Consider the following 23,984-nt stretch of genomic DNA (forward strand, 5'->3'; position numbering starts at 1 on the left):
TTCTGTCAATGTTATGACTGTTACACCTGAATTAATCAAATCTCTTACTAAACTGAGAAAAATATGCTTATTTCTTTTAAAAATTCGAGTATTAGGCCTCATGTCTTCAGTGCTGAGGAAGAGGCACACTGATATTGATCTGACTGTATAGCTCTGCCTAAATTCCTCTATAGAGAGTTGTATTGCGGGGTGAGTGAGCATATTTGTGTTATCTCATTGTGTGAACATCAACGTTAGTCCTGCTGCTGAAAGGGCTGGCTTCCAAAAGCTTTAACACTTAATTTTCTGAAAAATTAAAGAAGGTAGCAAAATCTAAATGGTCAGAGCTGTGATTCCCCTCATGAAACAACCATGGTTTACACCCAGGAATAAGAACACACTGCACTTGATAGGCAGCAGTGCTGTTACTGTCACCAAAACTTGCTCTTAGGAACCTCTTCCTGACTATGACCAAGTTAAAGGAAGGCCTGAAGATAAAATGGAAAGGAGAGAGGCTATATTGAACACAAAAAAACCTGAACAGCATCAGTGACAAACCAGCCTATAATTTTTACTAGGAACATAAATGATACAAGATGCCGTTATGATGGAAAAAATTCCTGTTGGGGTCTTAATTGATAAGCCATTAATCAGCCACCTTGTGACGTTAAGTTCTTGTTTGCTCTCACCCTAGTGGCTGGAGTACATACAAATGACCTAATGGTGAAACACTCTGGGTTCGGTTATTTCAGCTCAATTAATGATTTGTCACAAATTCTTTTTCTAATACAGTATTGACTTCTCTATACATAGTTGGCTGTGACCATATTGCATCCTTGAATCTATCCAATCTGCAGAAATACTATTTGGGAACACATGAAACTGTTTTGATTCGTTACCAACAGTTTTCTGCTTTCCGCGCTTATTCCTCATGCTGTATTGGTTAATTGTGATTAGTCAGGAGACCTCCAAATTTTCTTTCTCTTGCTTGGCTGGCTGAGTGAGAATCATTTGTCTTGTGCAAATATAAATGCACTGACACACTTCGGTACATTTTAAAAGCCTCTTTCTGATCCTAATACCTCTGGCTACATCTTTAGAATTTACTTTAGTAAACATTCATGCCAGCAAACCCCAAATGAACTGGTTTTTTCCAGAAAGCAAATACACAAATGACATTAATGTGGCTTAAGTAAATTCATTTATAAATACAAGCAAATATTCATGGAAAACTTAGCCCCATTAGCACTCCCCAGAGCCTGTCAGTCTCAGAAGGGGTCAAGGACAGGAGGATATAATAGTGTCAAAGAAAAACAGATGCAGGCAGATAACTACTCTGTGATTCAGAGATATAATTCACCTGAAGTAAGAAATGGGATCTGAAATGCAGCCCCACTCTCTTAAATAGAAGGCACTCAAGCTTGTTTTTGTAGCAGGTTGCAATTTTCTTAAATAGTCTGTTCTACGTGTTCTTTTCCAGCCAAAATATATTATATGTTTCTGTACTTTTTGAAGTGGGTACTGTAGAGTGGTGTGATTACAGCTTTTAGCAGCCTCTTTTTGGCTGCCTGGGTGTCCTTTGGTAATTGAAAAGTTGTTTATTGGCATCATTTGTAGGACTTTATTTAATCACTGTTTCTCCTCTAGGAGCTGCTTTATCCTTTCTGAGGGCTGACTCTTTGCATAGGCTTTGTCTGTTTTCTGGCATTGGGCAGGATCCATTTCATGCAAGTGGATTTGTAATTCAGACACAGTGAGTAGCCACCAGCTCTCTTGTCATGGGGGTGCAGTGGGGAGCTGCTCATTTGGGCTCTGCGGCACCAGCCTCACTGCTGGAGGTGCTGATAAGTACCTGAGCAAGGGGAGACGCGTCTCCCTCGTGCCACGCTGGGCGGCTGCCAGCTGCTGCTGCTGCAGTCGCCTCCGTGAAGGCCACCCTCATCTCACTGAACGCAGCAGCAGGCAGTCTGGCCACGTTTTTAATTGGGAAGAGTTTGTTTAACGTTTCTCTGTTTATCAAAGTGGACCCTTGTTAACACTGATCACTGAGATTTCTGTTTAATCAAATTACATACAGTGTATACTAGGTTTTGCTCTAATTTAAATATTACCTTTTCATCCTTGTCAGCAGAATGCTTCAGCTTTGTTTTTTATTAATCCTGACAGAAAAGAAGAGGTTTTTATCTTAGATTACTGTTTCTTTATGGGGCCTGACAAAGGGTGTTGCTTGCTGGCAGAGTGAGAGGGACACTGCCATAAGTGATGGAAGAGCTTCTTGGTTGATGTGAAAGAGATTCAGGGATTGTATTTGCCCCAGTATAATCACACTGAATTTCTTTTTGACCCCTTAGGAAAAGCTACAGACAAAATTCTTCTAACAGGGTAGTTACAGGACAAAAGAAGAGTCATCAAGTGTAGAGGCCCAAGTGGCTGTTGCAGCTGAATTTTCCACTCATCAGCTGGGAGAGAGGGCTTGCAGATCAATATTGAGTTGTTTCTTTTACTCCATCAATGGAAAGGATAGCTAAGAAGAGATACTGAACTATTTTGTTTGATTTATAGGTTTGTTGGATTACTGCTTTATGCGGAGGATTAACTATGTTGGATTAGTGGTTTATACTCTTGTATTGGCACACATATATGAACATGTATCTTCACATATATGTAATGAGCATGTATATCCTTCCTGCTGGTCAAGATGGCAGCTCAGAAAATATTAAGTCCATTCATTGTGTTGGAGTAACATGGGCAGGGAGTGACTAGCAGCCAGGTGGACCTGAAACAAGAAAGTGGGAAACAAGTGAATGTGATGCATGCAGTTTATATTGTTGTAAATAGAATACAGGCTGTACATTCCACTTCCATTGTATTGGTTGAAAATTGCCAAAACTTAATAGTTGGAAATGCTTGGGAGTGAATTTTAAGTGTGCTTGTTTATTCGCACTAGAAAATGAAATACATGGAGACATGCCCATACATATACATACATACCTATTTATAGATGTGTGACACAGGATAGACTTGGCTTTTACCGGTCTGTGACAGATTCTATAGTGCGCTGGCGCAGACCCAGCTAAGCAAGCCAGACAAGAGGATAACTGTCTTCCTCTGAGTTTATAACAAGCCCACCTACTCAATTATTAATAGTTCATGTTGGTGACAGAAAACTAGAATGCATGCGTGCTTATTTATCATTTTAACAAATTATGTTATTCCTAGCACAGCAGGAATACAAAGTTCTTAACTCTTCTCCTCCAAATATCAGACTTTCAGGGAACTGTGATCTGGGAAGAGACCTGTTTGTGTTGTCCAAAATTATACCCTGTACAGTTGCTTTTCATCAGTTTATTTTAAGATGACTGATTCTCTTCTTAGACAATCAATTTCAGAGTAGTCTGTCTCATTTTTGTACAATGACAGAGACAAAATTTGGGTTTTTTTTCCCTCGATTATGATGCTTGTAGGCTTATAATGATTAAAAAATCCCTGATCCTGTTTACCAGCTAAATCTCCCTCAGGTTTGTGTATCCCAGAGACTTTAAGTCATGGTTCTTTAAAACTACGTCTTTTAATAAAAATAATTATTTTTAAAATAATCAAAAGAGAAAATTGATTGACAAAATATGAATGCATTTGTGAAACCATTGTCTGCAGACAATCTATGAAGCAGGAAAAGCAGCTATGTTTGTAGAGTGTATTGCTGACCATGGCTCTTTTGTGGTGGGTTTTTTTTTCCCCTTCTGTTCTGGTATTAAATGATTGTACTGAACCTTCATGAGTTTCTAGCAATTGTATTCTTAATTTCTGCTGTTATGCAACATTTGCTTTTATCATCAAGTTGCTAGTTTTCCCTTGCCTAAAACTAAATCTTTCGTAGTTGGAAATACATATTATCACCTCTTTATTTGAAAAACAACTTTGCAGATGTCAGCTATTTTATAAAGCTGGTAAAATGGTACCTAATACCTATTGTAAAACAGATACAATAATTAGAATTACCTAAAGCATCAAGAAGATGAAAGAGAAATAGACAGATTTCTGTTGTTCTTGTCTTTTTTTTTTTTTCCTTTTAAGAAATACCTTGTCTTTATTTTTCCTTTTTTGTATTGTATAGTTCTAACATTAGTCCCATTAATGTTGGTGGGAATAGTGGCTAATGATGTCACCTTTGCAAGGAACACTTTGTATACCAGGGCAAATATAGGTGTGAGTCTGTGTATATATATCCATAGTATGTACATGAATACATTATGCTCTTGAGAGCTGATGAAGTTTCTCCTTCCTGCTTTGTTTCTTTTCTTCTATTGGAAAAGATAACAGTGGCTACTTTTGACCGTGGTCTGCTATATTTTAGATAGGATCTTTGATACCTTGGAAATAGAGCTCCCTTCTGTACCTTGTGAGATATCTAGCAGTGTCTCTCTATTATGTCTCTAGACTATATCTGAAAAGCTGCTTGGCCAGATGGCACTGTAGATCTGTAACATTTAAACATATTTTTGGCAGCCCTGTGCATGCATAATATCCTGGGTGAAGTATTTTTGCTTGCCAGGCTAAAAAAGTGTGTAAACTTCAAAATTACATCCAATGACACCCGAATATCTTTCTATATTTGTTTGGCCAAGTACCTACAGAGGACTTGGCTTAACCAATAATAAGCAGATTAAACAAAAGCATAATTCTTCACTACAGCTGTTATCTGATTCTTAACAATGAATGTGACAAAAGCAGTGACTTTTAGAAGTCTTCTAATATCCTGGATTTCCAGTCTGGGACTACTCAGCAAAACTTACCTTTAATGTGTCATTAGTTAATTATATGTTATGTCAGCATCCTAGAGAATTCTTACACTTTAGGTTATGAACATAACTGTCTCTGTTACTGCTACATCTGTTTTCCACATGACCGTAGCGCACACAGGCTCCTCTGTACTACATGTGATAAACAATTTAAGACTCATGTAAATAGTCTGACCTCTTTATTTAGCTGGGGCACACAATTAACATTATTTACCAAACACATAACATTTGGTGATATTTACCAAACAGATGACATTCACCAAAACGAATAATTATTAACCCAATGGAAATTCACAAAACATTGGGAATGTAGGAAACAGACATGGAAAAACGTGGAAAAGGCTGACCAAAATTTCACATCCTAGCTAGTTCTAGAAAAGGCCATAGGCGAGTATTCATTTGGCTAACCAGTAGTTAGGGGCAACTGTAGGGGCAGCTTGCAGAATGACAGTTGGATTCTGATGCCTGTTGTTCGTGGTGATGTTGAAGTCTGGAGTCAGTTCTTTGGGTTAATTTTATTGACTGACATCTTAATGTTATACAAGTATGTTTGAAGTACCTATAAGCTGTAGCACCGTCTTTTAGTTTACTTACATGTGAGAACACTCATATTTAGCCTTATCCATCTTTATGTGATGAGTAATATTATTCAATTTACAAGTGCACTATAAAAGGCTAAACTCCTTGCCAGTGCTGTATGATTTCAGTGGTTAGACATCCAGTGAGAATCCAGAATTTGAATCTGGTGGGGAGGCTCCCAGCATTAGCGTGTGGGGGAGTTAAAAACCTCAGGATTCAAAACTGCCATCATGAGTTGGCTTATAGGAAAATCAAGGCTGATCAACTGGGACCTGAGGGAGTCATTTTTCCCTCCTCAGGTAGATGCCTTTACTACCATCCCTCCGCCCCTTACAAGTTTCAGGCATTGCTATCTTTTAAAACACACATAAAAGGGGAAGAACTCTTCTCTACAACAGTCTAACACTAGGCTTGTACTTGATTTGTAGTGTCTTTACAGACTTTCTAGTACTTCAATCCCTTTTTTTCTAGTGCAGCAGATTTAAGTAGGTATTTCTACCTCTTGGGAATATACCTACCAAACCAGGTAGGCAGCAGTCCTTTCCTGCTTCAGCTGTCCCATTAGGCAGAAAGCTGGAGAGCAGAGAAACATAGATCTGTAGTTGAGTGACCAGGACAGCAGCCAGGAGAAGACTCGTCTTGGGTTCTGATCCCTCTCAACTTAGATTTCTGTTTCTGTGTTTGATATTAAGCAGCTTATTTTCTAGATCAAGCTTGTCAAGCTGTTGAACCTTGTCTAGACTAAAATATTCTGCTGATTCCGGAGTTTTCAGTGCTAAATGTTTTGGGAAAATTGCAATGAATCCAATGAAGCTTAAGTATCCCCAGGATTAGACAGAAGCTGAATGGTTATAGCATGTGTATAAATGCCTTAACCACAGCTGTGTGCTTAAAAAAAATCTTCCAGCCAATGACAATTTCTTCTTTTCCTAGCTACCTTTTATGTTCTTCCCAAAGATGATTGATCCTGATGTTTTGCTCTGCAACTCTTCCATAAAATCTAATTCAACCAATTCATTGCAGGATTGAAATAAAATAAAAAGACATTATTAAGAAAGACATGGAAATTTTACGCAAAAGCTAGAGAAAAAGAAGAATTTAAAAACAAAAACAAAACAAACAAACAAAAAAAAAAAAGCATTAAAAGATATCAAAAAGTCCAACCTAAACAGTGAAATATTAAACTGCAGGGAGAAGTGAATTAAAAAAAACAGAGCAAAACAAGAACCACAAAGACATAAAAGAATTCTCAGAGTATTGTGGTATTGTTTGAAGTACAGTTAATTCATAGGGAACTATTATTGGTTAAAAGACTAGAGGAAGTCATGATGATTGGGCATCCAGATACATTTGACATACATATATATATACACACACACATATATCTTTCTTTTTTTTTTTTTTTTTTTTTTTAACCATTTGAATCTTGGTTGATTTGTTACTATAGAGACCTGAGCACCAACCTGGATTTTATTTTGTGGTTATTTCCACATCCATCAGGAAAACTGAAAGGACTTGCATTCCAGTGCAATGAAAGGACTGGGCATTCCAGTGAAGAGCCTGGAATTCCCTAACCTGAAAAAGTAATGTTTTGTGCCAGTTTCTCCAGTCACTGCTTTGTAGGCTTACTTAATATGGATTTGTGTTCTATACTGTAGGGATCTGGTAACTTTTTGCATTAAAGACAGTACTTACAAGTGGCATAGTGAGCAGTGTGCCAGTGGGGCATACTTAACCAGCACGCACAATTGTATCACAACAGGACATGTCCCCTGAATGCCTCTAACTCTCTTCGTTGTATTCTGCATCTTCAATTCAAGTCTGTTTTGGAGATTTTGAGTTTTTTGACACACCACTGACTAGATTAATTGGTTTCCTATGCTGTAAAGCATGGCATATGACATATACTTCATTCCATCCATGTCAAACTAATGTGCTTTTGCTCCCAAAATAAAGGAAAAACTGTCCTCTATTATATTCCCTTCGGTTGTGAGGCTTTTCCATGCAACTAGGGGATCTGCCATATAATGCCTCATATCTGGCAAACTTAGTACTCAGTGTTGGATTTTAGAGGGTCTTTCAAACTGAATGTCAAGGTTCTGAAACATTTAGACTTATGCCTTAAGATAGTGTTGAACATCAGTGTCTTTCAGCTACCACTGAACTCAGAACTCCATAGGAATTAAAAGCCATATGTAGCTAGTTTTCACCAAAGCAAAGGCCATGTGCTTTATAGTAGTGGTGCACTCACTGCTTAACTTGGACCTTGACAGAAACTGGAGGCAGAAGTCACTGGTTTTCAGGAGAGGATCATGTTTCTTGACTCAAGCATAAACTAATTTCTGTTCCCATTTCAGGCATTTGATGGCAATGAGGCTGCGCCTTGTAAATATGGTCTCATTCTCTTCCTCATTCTTTCATAGCCCTGACATGGGGCTATGCCAAGTGAAAATTACTTCCTCTTGCCCTGTAGTTTAGAACCAAGGCACAAAAAGAAAGACAATTCTGAGGGAAGGAAAATGTTGTATGCCAGGTGGAGAGATCAGAGGAGTGTTGATGAACCAAAGTCTTAGAGAATCTTTCTCCATCATGTCTCAGTCTGTGACCTCAGCAACCTTGCTTTTCTTTTGGGAATCCTTAAAAATATGTTATTATACATATTCCGTAGGTATATTACATACCTATCACGGTTTCCTTAATATTACTGCAGATCTCTGATTGATCATGGCTTCACAATCTCTACCTATGTTCAGGACATAGCACTCCACAAATGTATAATTCAGTCTACTGAGCACAGGTGTTGGTTTCTGACCTCCGGCTATGTTTATTATAATCCACTCTCTATAAAGAAACTGCAAATAATGATGAAAGTTCAAAGTAGTAGATATTGCAAGCAACTGAAAACATTTCCTTATTCTGCATTCCACTCAGGCTTTACAATGAACGTATGTCATAGATTGTTTTATTCCCTGGTATTTGGAGCCCTATGTATTTTAAATATACTCCTTGCTATAAGCTCTGACAGCTACATTCCACTGGAATCACGGAGCTGTGACCAGAAGAAGAAATCTTACTAGCACAGAGAGAAGAACTGAGCATATGAAACTTACCACAACAATAAATATAATAAAAATTACTCTCAACCTCACAGTATTCAGCAAATCTCAGCTCATTGAATTGGCTTTCTCTCATTAAATTTCTCATACACAGACACACACACACACACATGCTTTTCTATCTCATTCTTTCTGATCTCTGGAGAATTGAGAGACATTATTCTTGGCAGAGTCTGGATATTGTGGTTATAACCAACTTGTAAGAAAACAGGAATGTAACAGATAAACAATACCGTGTTATCACTTAAATTAGAGGAAAATTCTATCTACCTGTTTTTTTCAGTGGAAGTAGAAGAAAACATGATTTTATTGTGAAGTCCTTTGGTTCGGTGCTATAGGTGCTGAGAGGGAGTGTGGAAAATCTGGAGATGGTATGGAAAACAATACATGATGTTGTTTTAGTCCTGTTAGACTGAAATTGGATCAACAGTTTTGACATCAAGAAAAAGTCACGTTCAGGTTTTTTTAAAGACTGTGTGAGACTAGTCCTTTGATCATAGTTGAGAAAAATCCTAGATTTCTTTTTCCTCTTCTGTTCAGAAATTTAGGTATGGCATGAATATTGAGTGTCTGACATTAGTGAGCAAAAGAATTTATCTCGATTTTATAGCGAGAGTTTGACTCAAAATCAGAAACTGTCATTGGAAACAAAGATTGATGTAGCCTGGGACTGCGGTATTGGGCTTCTAATTTTTTATTACAATTCCTGATGTGTCACTCAACTAAGATTTCCTTTTTGAAGGGGAGTTATAGATCACTGTCAGAAGTTGTTTCTGTTTGCACAGCTTTATCTTACACTTTTGCCTACTTAATGGTTTTATTGGTGACTGGCCATAACTAGATACCAGCTGCTATTTCACATGCATCACTTTTCTTCTTTTTCTCAATACTTGAAATTACATTATTTGATAAAGGGTGTAATGACAGAATACCCTGAATATTTACCTTTAGAATACTTACCTTTAGAATGCTGAAATTCATGCTACTGCAGTGACTTTACATCATCTGAAAATCCTGTAAATAAAGCATAGTAGAATCATAATCTTAATTCCTTTATGTAGACTTAAAAATCATTTCTATAGCAAAAGCATTTTATCTGTGGAAAATGTGCCTGTTTTAAAATTTATTGGACATGTTATAAAAGGTTACACTTTCTTATTTGGCTGCAGCTCTAGTGATTTGCCTATGAGGTATTCTATACCAGAGTAGAGATACTTTGATGGTCTTAATTCAGCCATATATTTATTCCTAGTCTCTTTATTCTGTAATTGTGTCTTAAATCCCACTTCAATGCCATTTCTTAGACTTACAGACCTGTAGACATTTTTCTTGCTTTCTTGTCTGGTATCACAAGGAAATACAAGAATCACTTCACTCCTCCTCCTCACAAAGGTCTGGGGAACAGGAACGGGGATTACATTAAGGATAAATTTCTCTAGTTTAATGTGTTTGGCACCTCAGTATGTATCTGAATTCCAGAATGCATCCTGACCTTTATGGTTTCATCTCTATCTGACTAGATTATGTTTCAAAGAAAGGTCTTACTAGTTTTATATCTGAAATAGATAAACTAGAGATGAATCACCTATAGTTGTACATGCAGCTCTGTCAAAAATGAATAGGGTTTCTTTTTTTTCTTATCCCTATGATACTCATTTGAAGGATCCTCCAGTTGTTCATGTTCATAAGTATGTGTCTGGTTTTTTTTCTCTTTGGCATGCTGTTATTCTGGTGGAAAACATCAAGGAGTATGACACTTGCCTCTGAAATAGTTCAGGATAAATGAAAGATAACTTCTTATTTCACAGTGTTCATTCATATTGCTGCAAAAAGCTGTTCCATTTATGCTCATTTGCAATACCTTCGCTATGCCAAAGTGTTAGTTATCAAAAACGGAACTTTGAATGAACCTACCCCTTCCATTTTGCTTCTTTTTTAACAAATACACCTATTTTTTACACAACATTCTATTTTATACTGGCAACACAACTTTAGGACATTTGAAGATCACATCAGATCAGCATCCAAAAAATGGAAAACTTAGTTTGTCTGTCAAGCTATTGCATTTCATTTGTAATATATTTGCCACATTTCATTAGCTGCGGTTCCTTCCTGTCCAAGTGGAAGATACTTTCTGATATAAGAGTAGCCAATAAAATTGTTACTTTAGGGAAATTGAAGAGATGCATATTTCTGGCATTTGAAAATCCACATTCAGTACTTGCTTGAATGACCCTGTATATTTATCACCAGAATATACCTAGCTATCTGTTGTCTTAAGTGAATATTTAGGAAGATGGAACAAAAGCCTTAGGAGTATACTAGAACTCCTTAGTAAGGAGTGGCCTGTGGAAGGAATGTCTCATATAATTCTAGTTTAGATAAACACACAAGCCAAGTTGCCTGCATCTCAACAAAACCAAAAGGACCCTTCTCACAATTATAAAAGATAATGCGCTTCTGTAGATTTGTCAAAGGCAAAAATTTATAACAAACAGTCAAAATAGAAGAAAAGCATTTAAATGTCTTTCTAGAATTCACACATCCGTTAAAAGCCTTTAGTTGTAAATCTGAATAATGCTAAATAAATCAAATTTGACAGTTGTTTTCACTAAATACCTTCTGCTGTGATCTGAATACCAGCTGTCTGGTACTTTCAAATATGAAACAGGTTATAGAGTTGGATTAACTTCATCCCACCTAGAAAGGTGAAAATGGTGTTCTCGCTTCCAGTTCTGCCAGGGTGATAATTAACTAGAAATCAAGTAGTAAAGATAATGCAGCTATTACATGAAATTATGAACCTGCCATTAGTCTGCATGTTCTATTGAAATAAATGGTAAAGTCAGTAGGGTCTATGAGGTGAAGAAAATTTGATTCCTATTAGACATTTTCTAATACTCATCCTCAAGAAATATCTCAAGGGTTTCACAAAGAAATATCTGATAAGTTAGACCCTGAATTATTTACTGGAGAAAAATAGAGCAATCATAACTTCTGCAATAGCTCTTGAGCAAGAATATGGAAATGCTCTTTCTAGGGCTGAAAGAATCTTCAGCAAGACATCTGGATTATCCACTCTGTATTGCAGGTTGTCAAGGGAGGGTCTGTAAATTTCCAGGCTTTAGCTGCTCAACTTCTGGCTTCTACAGCTGATTTGTTGTTGGGGAAGGTTGTTCTCCTTGATGAGTTGCTTTCCCTCTTAGGGACCTCTGAAGAAGTGCACTGATATGATGCAGGTTTTAAAAACTGCTCATAACTTCTTCCCAGGCTACCTCTCCATCTTCCATGAATCACTGATATAGAAGCAGTTTTGAATAATATTTCACCCTAGTTGGTAAAGTAGGACAACATTTTAGGAAAACCAAAATTATTGTATTAGTATTAGTATATTTATTGTGTACTTATTATTTATTGCTTTTTATTTATTTTATTATATTAGTATTGGTATATTTTTCTTCAAATAGCTGATTATGTTAATAAGTAAAGATGTGAGTTATGAAAGCTAGACTTTATTAAATATTGATTCATAACTCACAAAGCTTGTCCGTACTTTATTACACAAATAAACGAAAAATTCCAGAAGCTGTTAGTCTGTATGAACCATTCATGATTTTGGTAATAATTTTCAGGAACACTGCTGCTGACATGCCACCTTGGGGGCAACCTCAGTCATTTATTTACTTTTTGATGTGTTTGATATAACATTGTCAGAACAGCAAAGATGCAAACCAATTAAAAATCCTCCTTGTGCCCAACCGGAGTAATTTACCAACACAGAGGCCCTTTGATGCATTCAGTTTTATTGTGAAATAAAACACCGTGTATTTCTTACAGCTTTTGACGAGATTAATTTTGAATCTTTGTGTCAGGAGATGTACAAGTGTTATCTGTAAATGAGTAATGTATGCAAGGTACTCAGCTACTGCTGAATTTCAATGAACTTTGTGGTTCTAACGTCATGAAGCTCTGTCAAATGTTAACAGAAATTAAAGGTAAAACTCATATGGAGCTTTCACAAATCACAGCCTTATCTGTCAACATTTTATAATAACCTAACAGTTATGATCTATCAAGGTATTAAAGTGCAATTCTGAGCCCCAAAGGAAAAATCATGACATTCTCAGACCAGTAAAATAACAATAAATATTTTTATTGAACAGAATTGTCAAGCTTTCCTTTCAAACTTCTCTCACTAATTGCATTTCAAACAACTTCTGTTACAAATGCTGAGAATAGACAGGAGAAAAACACTGAGCCTGCTATAACTTTGAAATACTTTAGATACCACTGGTTTATGTTTATTTAACATTTCTTCCTGCATTTTTAAAAATAAAGCTGATTTTAAATTCTTGATAAGGTAGTTTTCTTTACAAGCACGTTAAACTGTGGCACTACAATTCTCATTTAGCAGGACAGGAGAGACATTAAATACATGAAAGCAGTCCATCTTATCCATCAACATTTAAATTTCTGTAAAGGCCTCCGTCATATGAATCTAGACACTGTACAGGAATGTGTAGCTTTACATCCAACTACTTGGCCCTAACTTTGAAAATCTATCAGGCCTATGAAGTTCATTATGGTTATTCAAAACTGTATTAATCTTATTTTCTGCTGCTGAAAACATAAAGGCTAAGAGCCAGATTCTGGTCTGTGTTACAGCCTGGTTGTGCTGCTCCAGGGTTCAAAGGACTGGAAAGCAAATCACAGCAGTCCCTGAAGGGCTGGGTCAGCTTCGTCTGGCTCTTCCCTGGCGTTCCAATGGAAAAGTCATGGAGAACTTCAAGCACTCCTTGTAAAAACATCTGCTTGGAATTATCTCAATAAAAAAAAATTGTCTGTGAGGGTCCTATCTTAATTAGTTAACAGTTTGCTGTTGTCTTTTCACTGAATGGTTCAGAAGTACATGTTTGTTCAAGGTGTAGAAAATCAAAGTTCAGGTCTGATATATGTATGTATATACACATATCTATATGCATATATAGATATGCATAAGGGGATTAGAGCACACATACCAACAAGGTTCTGTGCTGCTTAAAATGTGTGCTACCCACCCTCTAATATTGAAACTACTACTTTTTTTTTTACCTGAAATAGTTCAGCCTTGAAAAGATCAGGAACAGCATGAAGTACCTTTGACCGCACAGCTGAGTGCCATCTTTAAGGGCGCTTCAGAAGTTTGTTCCTGGTTTTTTGTTGTCTTAATCACTAAATACTTTATACAAAGTCAAGGAGAAGGGGGGCACCTTCAAATGTGTATTTTTTTTCAGTTACGAAGGTAGAAGACTGAAGTTCATACCGAATTATTTTCCACTTTGGCACAGTGTGTGATTATACAAGCCAGTACATCTAACTCTTAAATCGGTACCTGAGTGTCAAAAAGAAAAGTGCATTTGGAAAGGCATCTCTTTCTCATGTCTTCATAGTAATATAGAAAATTCTAGTAGTTGTTTACACTGAGAATCTAAGGTCAAGGCATACTCTCTAGCCTGGTGGTTAGGACATGTGTATTAGAAACGTGGGTTCAGATCTGTTTTGCTGGAGTTAGATGTTGAACCCATATTTCCCATGTGTCAGGTGGAAGTTCTTACCAACTGGTCTATTTATTACAAAAAGGTTGTCTTCTGTTACAGGGATCTGTCCTTTCATTTTCTTTGCAATTTTGCACAAGAAAAAGAGACCTTTTTTCTTTGGTTCTTTAATTTCAACAACAAAAGTTCTAATCACTTTAAGTTTTGTTTGTTCTGAATGGCTTTTTGAGAAACATTCTTCTCTTTCAGTTCAGCTGCCAAACCACAAGTAATCTCTGTCACCTTATACTATAAAAAGTCTTAGGTTGAGAAAAAACTGTAATAGCTGTAATAATTTTAGAACCTTTGAAGACTTACCTTTTTACCACTTTCCCTCAGTAGAAACACCAAGCAAAATTTTCATAACATTGTCCATTTAGTATAATTTATTTTTGCTTCTTATTTTCCATAAAGATGCATACAGGATGCAGAGGGTATGTTTTGACACAGTGAATGTGAATCACTGTTTTAAGACTTTTCATATTTAATCTATGGGAGTGTCATCAATCCAGCAGAATTAACTTGTGGTCAAACATGCTGTTTAGGGGAAAGGCACAAAGTGTTCTATTTCTCGAGGAAAGAAAGTGCTCCAGAGTGAGCTTGATGCCTTGGATCTGGGAAGGAGGGTTGGCCGGGACTTTCCTTCCTTATGCAAGTGGGACAAAGATGACTGCATAGGGATCCTCTTGCATGGCACTCTTTGCATATTGTGGGAAGTATTTTTCATGTGCTGGGATAATTTCCCTAAAATCAAAGCTAAACTAAAGAATACTTTTTCCACAGGGAGATTTCCCACCTTTGTTGTGATCCTTGGTGGGTGTAAACAAACCTCTAGGCGGTTGCTGCAGTTGCCAACAGAATGTTACTGGGTCTGCGTTATTGCATTCACCATTTTCTCAGAATGCACTTGTTTGTTTGTAGGGAATAACAGACTGTGATCTCTTCACTGTACGATCCTTTAAATTATTTCATGCAAAGGTTGTGTCTCTCCTCCAAAAGGAGCTCTTGTATTCCACGTACTGACATTCTTGACTTAGATGCATGTATAAAAGCAAAACTAGAGTACCTGAAGAAGACCCTTAAGCTTTTATTTTAAAATAAAAACGCCAGGATTTCAACATTAGCTCTGGGTTGTGGTTGTTACTGCATTCCAGCTTTGAGGCAGGAACATTGGGATAGATAGAACTAGAGTTAAATGCTTGGACTGTCTTTGCTGAAAGAGCTGCTGGTGAAGGAGGGTTAGTACAAGGAAGGCAATTGCTTTCATGCTGTGATCTCTTTCTTGTCTAAGAACAACCTCAGTACTGCAGGCATACTAAGAACTACAAAAATAGCATCATAAATGTATTCCAAAGCCTGTTATTTCAGACGGAATTTCATACCGTATCATATCAAATATACAGTGACCTAAAGATATTGTAAAACTGGTGAGTTTGGGAGAAACCAGTGTTATTCACATTTTGAATGCATTTTCATTTGGAAAGATTTTCATCCTGAGATTACTCCCTTTGAACGGGAAAAAGATTCTGCTTGGAAAGATAAAAGTGGAGATTAGAATTTAATAGGTTCTAGAGTCCATAAAAGACTAAAAAGATGCATTTCTTCGCACGTGTAAACATTCAGTAACTGAGAAAATTATATTTTACAGTGGAAACATCGAATTCCAGTTTAAAAATCTTCCTTTGCTTTTGTGGAATAAGTATTCCAGGGATGATTTGGGTCTTTGAAGTTACTTTTTTTGTCATACTTAAAACACTGCGTTATGTTAGAATGTTGGATGGCTTTCCGTTTTTACATATTTTATGTAATACAGAGCATAACTTACATGCTTAGTTTTGAAGTATCTCTTTTGTTTTGGTAGAGAACAGATGCTCTAAATTTTATGGTACCAGGAACAAGTATTTTGTGGCATAATCCCTCCACAACTAATGTCTCTTTCTTTTATAGTATTTTTGGAGATACAAGTGCCTGCAGATTCCTAAGGGTATATACTATATTTTTTGTTGTAAGAAATATCCTTGGCTGTAACAGATAATACTGTATGTAAAACACAGGAGGGAATTTGGGGACAGCAAGCACAGGAGCTCAGTGGCTGTGTGTGGTGGATTCTAGAATAATATTTTTCATTTTGAGTTTTCACCTGTATACACAGGTAATTAATATGTTTGCAGAATTGCATCACTAGGCATTATCTTGTGTCTTGCTTGAGATCCCTGTGTCTTCAGCTCTCACCCTTTGATGTGCTGGACTTGAGTAAGTAAAAAAATAAAAAGACTTACAGCTTTGCTTCTGGTCACCAGAAATGCAGACGGAGGACTTGTAATATAGAAAGTTTTACTCCAGTAAATTGGAAGGAGCTTTGGGTTTGTAAATACAAAATCAGGTGAATTTCATATGTTCCAAAGATTTGATTTTTTTGCATAGTTCTGCCTGTTCCCTCCAGATCTCAGCAAGTTTGCTGTTTCTACTAGAAACTTACCCTTTGACTAGTTGCCTGGACTTAGAATCTACATAACAAAACTATAAAATCAGATTGGGTGACTAGGTGGAACCAAGACTGATTCACTTTGGTTTTGCTTTAGTATTGCCTTTAAAATCAGTGTGTAGGAGCAGTTTAATTTCAATTTCCTGATTCAAATCACTGGACTCTACTGAATAGGAGGTTTTGTGAGCTTGAACACAAAAGATAAACAATAAACATTTCTTTGTTTTCAGATAATGTTTTGAAGCTTGTTTGGTAGCAGCAGCCCTCGCTTTCAGTGAGGTGTCCACTGTGTCTCCGAAGCCTTCAGGGCAAATGAAAGCAAAAACCAGATAACATGAAGACTGCATTAGAATGTGAGAAATATTTCAGTGTCCAAATTCAGCTAGTAGTGTCAAGGATACATAATGAGGAGACAATAAAGAACTTGAAGGAATAAAAGATCAGACAGTGTCTTTTGAACAGATGGGGACATAAATAGTCTAGCATATATCAAAAGTGTTAGGAATGTTACTTTACAGTGTTAATAAAAACTTAATAAAAAAACTTGCTTCATTAAATGTATATATGTATAAAAAGTCTTCATGAAAAACTTAATACTTGGCATCTTTTATTCTTCTGTTTAGATAAACTAAAAAATGAACCCTAATGATTTGGGTGCCCAGACTCCCATTAGGATTAGGTATATTGAGACAGCTTTGAAATTTCAGCTTTAATGGCAGGACTAGATCAAAAGCAAAGCATGCGCTCCTGGAGAAGGTCTAGTACCTGATCATTCCCTGAGTGTGGCCCTTCACTGGCATTAGCCAAAGGCTTTCTCCTTGAAGCAAGAAAAACTCCACCCTCCCTAACATCATCCTGTCACTATGGAAACAAATGCATTGCTATGATTTCTGCACTGGGGGAAACAGGTAAGCCACTAACCTGGCAATGTGACTGGAATAATTCTGCTGATTCCAGAGCTATACCTGTAATCCTTTTTTCCACTATTGGATGGAGAGAAAAGGGGGAATGTAAAACAGTAAACCCTATGTATAAACATAAGTGTCTCAAGTACTTAGTAACCATCCTTTAGAAAACTACACAGAGGAGGGAAATATTGGGTTTGTCTTCCTTGGTATGAGTCATTTGTTAGTGTGGTTCTGAATGCAGCAGTAGGTTTTGTACCTGCTGTGTTTTTGCAATTTTTTATTTTTGCTTTTGAATCTCTAAGTCAAACTAAACCCTTTCCTCAGCCCATGCATAAACAAATCCATACGTTCCTGATTTCACTGGAAAAAGTGCAAGGTGAATATTTGGTGTGAGGCTCTGGAAGTATTTTTGGACGAATCTGGTCAGAGTTCAAGGCTTATGACAAAAGCTGGACTCACGTAAGATCTCGTCTGGTTTGCTGAATTTTTTTGGTCATTTTTTTCACAGCCTTCTTGCAAACCATTGGCAAAAGTGTCAACTTTAGCACCGTTCAGGATCTGGGCTGGCACAAATGAGCAATAAGGCATGGATCTTTCAACAATAAATGTGGCACTAGACACCAAATCTGTTCATCCTCACTGCTCTACGACTTTGTCCTGCATCTTTTGAGGTTTTCCATGTGAGGAATGTTATTTCCCAGGGCTAGCGAATAAAGCTGCTCTATCTGAACTGCAAACAGGGAATACACATTCAGCAGCTTCTGTTCTTCCTTTTTGAAAACATGCCTGTTTTACTCTTCTGTAGCCGCTGCATCATACTAATGTCTTCAAGTCATACTAAATAGTAGTTTTCACTGTGCTTTTCTTTCCACCACTCGTATTTAATAATTTTATTTCAATATTTTTCTTTGCTTTCTCTTGCAATCATCATCCTCTTTTGCCATTCCCTTTAGTTCCTTTCTGAAAGGAATATAAAAAATATAGTTCAGTTCTTTCTCACAGCTATTCATAGCAGACAGAAAAAAAGGAACAACATGAGTTTATCCTATACGGGAACTGTCTCCCCATTGCCTACCCACCTTCTGCCAGAGGAATGCTAGCTGATATGTAGCAATATGTATATCTCCTGAGATTCTCCAGTCTCAGAGTTACCTACAGGGTTTTGCCAGCATGTGCAGAGCTTCACTTAGGGGTTTTTTTTTTGCTTCCAAAGAAATAGTGTGTTTTGGACGCATTCCCCTATCATTCCTAATCTCAAAGATGAAAACAAATTACTTCTAGCAAAGCATTAAATTCTTGTCAACGAATTTGGAAACAAAGTTATAAAAGAGAAAATGAGATATATATTTTAGAGGCAAGTTGGTTTCTAGCTGCTCTTTTGCCCCTTCTTAATTGGGAGGCTGGTGACTGAGCCACCCATACTCCGAAAGTTTGACTGTACAGGTTTGACCACAATGAAATATACTTTATATTAAAGACATCTTTTATATCTTGCCTACTTCAATCCTTTGCTAAGCCAATTTGTCTCTTGTTCTTCTGCTCCACTTGATTGCTCCAGGTCTGGTCTCCAGGTTCTTTACCTTTCTTCCATTCAGTCAGCCATCGTATAGGCTGCTGTAAATGCTTGCAATGTGAATGCCATTAGGAAATTGCAGTCTCCAGTTGTCCTGGATGAAATTCCTGGAGCAACCAATGTTTATAGTTCAACATATGTTTTTTGTAGTCAGTAAGAAAAATAACCAATCCAAACCTCCTGTACTCTTAGTAGACTTGCTTGAAAAATATGATTCATGGCATCGCTGGATGTTCTGGGGAAGCCAACATTGTGTGAATATTTCTTTTACTGCTATTGTTGCTTTGACAGCTTTGATTTTATAGAAATTTTAATCATATGATCCCTATCTCTTCATCTCTGGCATTTTGCAAATATTCCATTTCTCGCTTCCTGCTACCATAACTGCCTTCATCAAATTATAATTCATCAATCTCTTTCTCCCACATCCACAGAGGAAGCCCCAGAAGGAGGCCATGTCAGCTAAACAAGACAATCTAAATGTATACATGCAAGAAAATCTTGTAACTAAAAAAAAAAAAAAAGGTATATAAGTTAATGTGGCCCCAAGGCAACATTGGCAGTAACTTATGCACTGACAGTTATGAGCCTGTTTATTCTATGCTCAACCATACATGGAAACAAAAAAGATGCCATCAAGTAGGACAACAAAATGGACCTCTGTTATCCTAAAGACATAAAGGAACAATAAATTATATGAGGGACACTAACACTGTATTTACATTTTCACCTAAAAAAAAAAATAAAATATGTATATATATATATATATATAAAAAATAAAGGCTTTTATCTTGCTTGTAACTTTTGTTTAGCTCCCTATTCCAGGCAAAGTTGTAGGAGTTTCTGCCTGGATTACAATTTGTTTTAGAGCTATACATGCTACTAGGAGCCATAAGGAATTTTATCTGCAGGGCTCCTGGCAGTTCGCGTTCCTTGGTCAGTGTAAGATGTACACTTCTTCCTCACCTGTCAGCTTTTAAGTGAGGTGGGTAGGTGTAGGGCAATTTGTGACATATTAAGGTGTGTTGGCTGCTGGACCTGGTTTGTGTGCAAGAGAGGATGTGGACACATGCAGATTTCTTATAGTGCCTTTATTTTTTTTAATCTGCTTTTGTAAATGAGGATGAAAAGAGAATAAAATCAAGCTTTGAGTGTGTTTCTGCAGCTACGCCCCCTTCTCCTTCCCCTATTCTTATTTGCAGTCTGATTCCTGTTGAGTGAGAAGGGAGTCTGCTTTGGTCCAAATTGGTTCTTTTGATGGCAGGCTTCACTGTGTTTTAATAAAGCACACTGCAAACGTGAGAATTCCATCCAAAATGTATCAAATTTACCTTTTGACTCACGAAAGACTAGATGCAAAACTACCCCAAAACTCTGTAAATGCTGCCTTTTAAGACTTGTCCTATATGATCAGAAATGGGGATGTAGCTTTCTATGCATGTAAAGGCATAACATTTACTTGCTAAATTCAATCCAAAGATGAAGATGTTCTAAAAATTCTACATGACTGAGTACCGTGGATCCTGACCCATCGAAAGGATAACCTGTATAGATTACTGCCCACACAGTATTTTCAGCAGCTGCAGTTTCCAAAGAAAGGAGGAGGAAAAACAACAATTACCATTTGAAAAGATAACTGAGATGTAAAGTGAGCAAGTATTTTTCTAAGCAATGTCTGAGTTTCAAACATGAACAGAGAACACTGAACTACATGCAAAATAACATGTTGTTAAGGTTTTTGCTACAAATCACTCATGACAGAGAGCTGCTGAGTAACACACCTTCTGCTGAGAAATCTCCTGCATCTTACCTTAAGTTTAATCAATAGACAGAAGAGGATCCATTAAATTCTCAATAATAGATGAAAACATCAATTGATCTAAGTAGTAATTTAAAATCCACAGAAATGTTAGAAATGTAGAAAAAGATCATGACTCCATGTCTTTACCCCAATCTTCTTCCTTTGGAAGTGGTGTCATCCCTGTGTGAGATCCATGGAAGTGACTTGCAATTAGTAAGAGACCTTAAGCAGCTCCACATGCAATGCTGACATTCAAGAGAGCTTGTTATAATGACACAGTATAGTTAGTTGAACAAAGAGGTGATGGGAGAACTTTGCTATGTAGCAGCTCGTCAATACTACTGATGTTACTCCTTATGCTTGACCATTTGGTCTGTTATATTTTATGTAAGTAATTTTTCTTAAGGTGTTGAAAGCTTGTATGTCATTTTCCTGCAGACTTAACTACAATGACACACGAAGCTTAGTGCTTTGTCTCAAGATTCATTTCATAAAATGAGGGGCTATTATGGTTAATTGTAATGTACTTTTGAAGTAATGAAGCTCTTTTGTTTATGATGTAACATATTCTCCTTATTCAAATGCAAAAATTACTAAACTGACTCAAATTACCAATTCAGTTTGCACTGAACTAACTACCATCATGTACCAAAACAAGAACAGACAACAGATTTTTTCTTGATGTAGTGTCAAACAAATGAAAAAGATTTTTTAACAGATAGAGTGTATATACTGTGCATCTTTCCCTCCCCAGATTCTTCATCTCAGCTAAGGGCATTGGGGTCTGTTGCTAGCTATATATCTCCATGCCACAGCACAATGTGAGATAGCAAGACCCCAGCTGAGCATGACAGTGTAGTGTGCACAAAAAGCTATTGGAGAGGGAAATATTAACTCTGTTAGCCCAAAAATAAAGCTGTGCCATTGCAGGTATACAGTTTTACTATTCACTAGCATGAATACTAGTGAAGAGATATGCTACAGCATGAAGTTACAAAAATTAAACACTGAGATGAGACAAATGTCTTTGGCCCTCCTCAGTGATGGCCAGTGCATCAGATCCTTTCTGGGTTTTGCAGGTAAAAATCCACAATGTAATCACTGGGCTTCATGCAGCAGGGCAAGTGTTACCAGGAGTTTTGAAAGTCCTCTTCTTCCCAATGGCCCATGAAGGAGGGAGATGAATGCAAAGAATAAATGCCATCCCAAATACTGTTTCTCATGTTGTTCCTGTAGAGGTAACAGGAATTTATAAAAAGTAGTAAAAACTTATTTTCCATCTCCAAGTAAGTAAATATTTCTCTGAACTATTCAGGTAATTGATTTTCTGACCAAGAAAGCTCCATTATACACAGGCATTTTGCAATCATTAAATTAGCAGTTTGGTCCTAAAGACTATTAGAATAATTACATGGCTGCAGGTGACTCCTTACATTTAATTTTCCATGAATGCCCAAAACCAATGCTGAACAGGATCCTTTTCAGAGATATTTCAGTCCTTTGCTTGTCAATTTTAATTTGTAATGTTATGTGTTGATAAACATGCTCTTGTTAACTGCTTTTGTAGGACAGCAATCCAGATTCTAAAGAGGCATTTTTGCAGACTTTGTTCCTCTTCTTGCTCTTCTTTGCTCTATTTTACACTGTGTTAGGAAAAAAGATGTCTTCTATTTACCAGTGTAGCTGACCATAGGCACAGGTAAATGTAGTTTCCACTGTGTGCAATATAGTATATCTACTCACTGTCCTGTCTTGAGCAACAGAATTCTCTGCAATTTCTACTTGCATTGCTAAATTGGACAGGAGTCTTCTATTACAGAGAATACTTTATTAAAAACTAGGATACTTAGGCAGCAAATGATTTTTAGTAGCTTTTCTAGAGACCTCTCCATGGCTGTGAGTGCAGGTCCTGTTTTTTCTTAATCAACCTTCTCTCAGCTATGGTTGAAAGCAAGACAAGCAAAGAAATGAATAGCTGCTTTGTCTACTATAATCTGCTCCCACTCTCTGCTGCTTTTAGATACTGGCACACACCGTCCCTCCAGCTTCTGAGCTCTATTTTGCCAGGGTAAGGGACCGTATTTCTTTCTTCTTTCTGCTTCCCCATACTGCCCTGCAGCTTCCCCTTCTTCCTCCCAGTGATCCAGCCAAATTAAATTCCTAATGCCAGTAAGCCCGCTTGAGCTATGAAGAATTAGATTTCCCCCATTCTTTTCATTCATCTCTGAAATATTATGTACTAGGATACAATAAGTTCCAGTATGCAGCATATAGTGATAGGATTCTGCAATAAATCCATGCTAAGTGAGACCTGTTATACAACTCACTAATCTCATATATTCACCTGTGCTATATCTTGCATCTTTTCTCAGCTCTATCAATAGAGACAAGATCAGTTTTTAATAATGTATTATAGAATTTACTTTTCCATGTTGGTCCAGCAGGTGTGCAAAATATAGACTGCTTATATATAGTCTGCAGTTTAAATGGTCCTAGAAGTTCCACACAAAAGTTATAGAAAATTGTGAAGACAGTATTAATAAATTTGCTGTCAGGTGTGTAAGTGCAATGAGAACAGAGGGCTGAGGACTCTGTTAAGACCACTGAATTCAGTCCTTTGCCTTTCACACTACAGATTAAATTTTATAGTCAAAAGATTGATTCATTGTTAACTACTTTTATGTTACCCTGATATTTCTTTATACTATGATGTATTAGACATTATGGTTTTCTCAATTACATTCTTTAAAAACCAAGAAGGCACCAAGTATCTTCAGTCACTGATTCAACTGGTAGTGTTTTGTTTGTGTCTGCAAAGAAATGACAAGAAAATGAAAGAAACTAGTGAAAAGACTGAAGAAAACCACACACACACACACAAAATCAAACACAAATGCACCCAACCCTGACCTAGTATGCTTTTAGTTTGGCCCTGAACAAATAAATGAATGAACAAAAGAGCCTGAGAGGATTATTGCTCTAAAAACAGTTTAAGAAACCTGTCCTTTATGCTGAGAGGACCAGGATTTTGTACACGCCTTTGAGGAAAGAAGCACAGCATCAGCTTCTTCAGAGAAGGGGAAGAGAGATGAAATTTCTTCTGCTGAGTCCTGAACTTCAACTGAATGCTTAGGTCAAGAAGGGGCAATAATTGAAGAGCTTATCCTTGGT

At 37.0% G+C, this 23,984-nt stretch overlaps 1 long non-coding RNA gene across 3 annotated transcripts; it reads right to left on the minus strand.

The window, feature by feature from the left end:
• Positions 1-525: 525 nt before the first annotated feature.
• Positions 526-21,359, minus strand: LOC135580134 (uncharacterized). 3 transcript variants are annotated; one of them, XR_010474397.1, is made up of 4 exons: positions 20,823-21,359; positions 9,434-9,487; positions 8,744-8,835; positions 526-2,755 (listed from the first exon to the last, which is right to left on the minus strand). It is a non-coding gene; the product is annotated as an uncharacterized LOC135580134 (long non-coding RNA). The 3 variants fall into 3 exon arrangements; XR_010474398.1 differs by lacking the exon at positions 8,744-8,835 and having other exon boundaries at positions 20,823-21,356; XR_010474399.1 differs by lacking the exon at positions 8,744-8,835 and having other exon boundaries at positions 20,961-21,355.
• Positions 21,360-23,984: the final 2,625 nt, after the last annotated feature.

This window comes from Columba livia, chromosome 8 (assembly GCF_036013475.1).
Source record: "Columba livia isolate bColLiv1 breed racing homer chromosome 8, bColLiv1.pat.W.v2, whole genome shotgun sequence".
Classification (NCBI taxonomy): domain Eukaryota; kingdom Metazoa; phylum Chordata; class Aves; order Columbiformes; family Columbidae; genus Columba; species Columba livia.